Source organism: Salmo salar, chromosome 07 (assembly GCF_965601325.2).
Source record: "Salmo salar chromosome 07, fSalSal1, whole genome shotgun sequence".
Lineage (NCBI taxonomy): Eukaryota > Metazoa > Chordata > Actinopteri > Salmoniformes > Salmonidae > Salmo > Salmo salar.
The window spans coordinates 27,447,567-27,451,299 of NC_138297.1; positions in this window are offsets into that span (position 1 = coordinate 27,447,567).

Here is a 3,733-nt window from a genome sequence, read left to right on the forward strand (position 1 = left end):
ACTATCTCCCGAGATCATTTTCATAAATTATAGCCACAGCGGTCTATATTGCTCCCCCCCCCCCCCCCCCCCCGACAGACCTCAAAGAACTTCACTGGACTTTATGCAAACTGGAAACCAAATATCCTGAGGCTGCATTTATTGTAGCTGGGGATTTTAACAAAAAAATGCTCCCGAAATTCTATCAACATATTGATTGCTGTACTCGTGCTGCTAAAACCCGCGACCATTGCTATACTACCTTCCAGAATGCATATAAGGCTGTCCCCCGCCCTCCATTCGGCAAATCGGACCACAATTCCATCTTGCTCCTCCCCTCCTAATAGGCAGAAACTCAAACAGGAAGCACCCGTGGTGAGGACTATTCAACGTTGGTCTGACCAATCGGAATCCACTCTTCAAGATTGTTTTGATCACGCGGACTGGGATATGTTCAGAGTAGCTTCAGAAAATAATATCGACACATCTACCGACATGGTGAATGAGTTTATCAGGAACTGCATAAGAGATGTTGTACCCACTGTGACTATTAAAACCTACCCCAACCAGAAACACTGGACAGATGGGAGCATTCGCGCAAAACTGAAAGAGCAAACCACCGCATTTAATCAGGGCAAGAAGACTGGAAATATGGAAGAATACAAACAGTGTAGTTATTCACTCCGCAAAGCAATCAAGCAGGCTAAACGTCGGTATAGGGACAAAGTTGAGTCCCAGTTCAACGGCTCAGACATGAGACGTATGTGGCAGGGTCTACAGACAATCAAGGATTATAAAAGGAAAACCAGCCACGTCGCGGACACCGACGTCTTGCCTCCGGACAGGCTGAACACCTTCTTTGCTTGCTTTGAGGATAATACAGTGCCACCGACGCGGCCCGCTACCAAGGACTGTGGGCTCTCCTTCTCCGTGGCCAATGGGAGTAGGACATTTAAATGTGTTAACCCTCGCAAGGCTGCTGGCCCAGATGGTATCCCTAGCCGCATCCTCAGAGCATGCGCAGACCGGCTGGCTGGTGTGTTCACAGATATATTCAATCTCTCCCTATCCCAGTCTGTTGTCCCCACATGCTTCAAGATGGCCACCATTGTCCCTGTACCTAAGAAAGCAAAGGTAATTTAACTAAATGACTATCGCCCGTAGCACTCAACTCTGTCATCATGAAGTGCTTTGAGAGACTAGTCAAGGATCATATCATCTCCACCTTACCTGCCACACTCTTCAAGCTCCTTGGCGTACACATCAATGACAAACTGAAATGGTCCACAATTGAGAGCATCCTGTCGGGCTGTATCACCGCCTGGTACGGCAACTGCACCGCCCACAACTGCAAAGCTCTCCAGAGGGTGGTACGGTCTGCCCAACGCATTACCGGTGGCAAACCTCCCTCCCTCCTGGACACCTGCAGCACCCGATGCCATAGGAAGGCCAAAAAGATCATCAAGGACATCAACCACCCGAGCCACTGCCTGTTCACCCCACTATCATCCTCCACCAAATTTCACAGTGGGTGCGAGACCTGAGAGGCCTACAAGCCACAGTGTCTCGCACCCACTGTGAAATTTGGTGGAGGATCAGTGATGATCTGGGGGTGCTTCAGCAAGGTTGGAATCGAGCAGATTTGTCTTTGTGAAGGACGCATGAATCAAGCCACGTACAAGATTGTCACGTAATAAAACTTGCTTCCTTCTGCTCTGACAATGTTGCCCAACTCTGAGGATTGGTTTTTCCAGCAGGACAATGATCCATGCCACACAGCCAGGTCAATCAAGGTGTGGATGGAGGACTACCAGATCAAGACCCTGTCATGGCCAGCCCAATCTCCAGACCTGAACCCCATTGAAACCTCTGGAATGTGATCAAGAGGAAGATGGATGGCCACAAGCCATCAAAAAAAGCCTAACTGCTTGAATTTTTGCACCTGGAGTGGCATAGTCACCCAACATCAATGTGAAAGACTGGTGGAGAGCATGCCAAGACGCATGAGAACGGTGATTGAAAATCAGGGTTATTCCACCAAATAGTGTTTCTGAACTCTCCCTAAGTAAAAATATTAGTATTGTGTTGTTTTAAAAAGGAATATAAACTTTTTTCTTTGCATTCTTCGAGGTCTGACAACACTGCATATTTTTTGTTATTTTGACCAGTTGTCATTTTCTACAAATAAATGCTCTAAATGACAATATTTATATTTGGAATTTGGGAGAAATTTTGTCAGTAGTTTATAGAGTAAAACAAAAATTTTCATTTTACCCAAACACATACCTATAAATAATAAAACCAGAGAAACTGATAATTTTGCAGTGGTCTCTTAATTTTTTCCAAAGCTGTATATTCTTAATCCATTCCTTACTTAGATGTACGTGTATTTTGGGTATATGTTGTGAAACTGTTAGATATCACATGTTAGATATTACTGCGCTGTCAGAGCTAGAAGCACAAGCATTTCGCTACACCCGCAATAACATCTGCTTAACACGTGTAAGTGACTAATACATTTTGATGTGATTTGATAGGCCATTGTGAATAGGATTTACAAAGGATTTAAATGGGCACATAAAATCAGATTTTCTGATTTATTATAAGCTCCGCCTTCTCTTAAAAGATGCAATATGAAGAATTCGCTCCGCCATTTCCTGGTTGCAAAAATTCTAATACTTCTCCAAGTTTCAGTTTATGTGACAAAACAAGCAGTCATTGTGTACAGAATCATTGTACTATCTAAACTGCAGTGAAATATATTTTCCATACAAGATTTGTGGTTATTTTCAGCTGTTTGAAGTTGGTATACAAAACCGAAAGTAAAAGACGCAAAAAGAAACGTTAAGCACGGGAATACAATATTTTTGGTTATTGAAAATAGATTTCACAGCGGTTTAGATGGTAGAATGACCTCTACACTATGCTTGCTTGTTTTGTCACATAAACTGAAACTTGGAGAACTATTAGAATTTTAGCATCCATCGGTCTACATACTGAATGTGGTGATATTTGGACTCAAAGGTTTTCAACCATTTCTAAGATGGAGGAGAATCTATCCTGACAGAGAGTATGGGTCCTTGAGGCAAATTTGTTGAACATGAGAAAATACACCTCATATAAAGTTTCAAGTCTCTAGTTCAAACGGGCAGTGGATATGAGACTTCGCTGTGAATCCCTAATAACAATAATAATAACTTAATTTGTATAGTGCTTTTCAATACAGGTAACAAAGTGCTTCACATCATAAAATAATCAAATAAAAGTACTAACAAAGAAACAGAGACAGGAGGATGGAGAAGGAAAAAAGATAGCTAATTAAAATAATTGAAATCATACATTTAAAGCAATCTTGAGATTCAGAGTGTCTTCAGCAGGTATTTAAAAAGAGCCACTGAATCTGCAACCCTGATCTCCTCTGGCAAACCAGTTCCAAAGTCTAAGGCCCCTAATGGCAAATGCTAGGTCTCTTTTTATTTTCAACCTAGACTTTGGAATGGTCAAAGGTGACCTGCCGGAGGATCTCATAGTTCCTGGCTTGTTGTGAGATAAAAGATGAGAGACATAGGATGCGGCTAAACCAAGCCTAGCCTTAAACGTGATTAATACAATTTTAAAATATATTCTAAAAGTGACTGGTAGCCAATGTAGAGAAGCTAAAACAGGTGTGATATGGTTACATTTTCTCGTCCCCGTTAAAAGCCGAGCTGCAGCATTTTGAACTAACTGTAGACAATGGGAGTGATTTCTGATT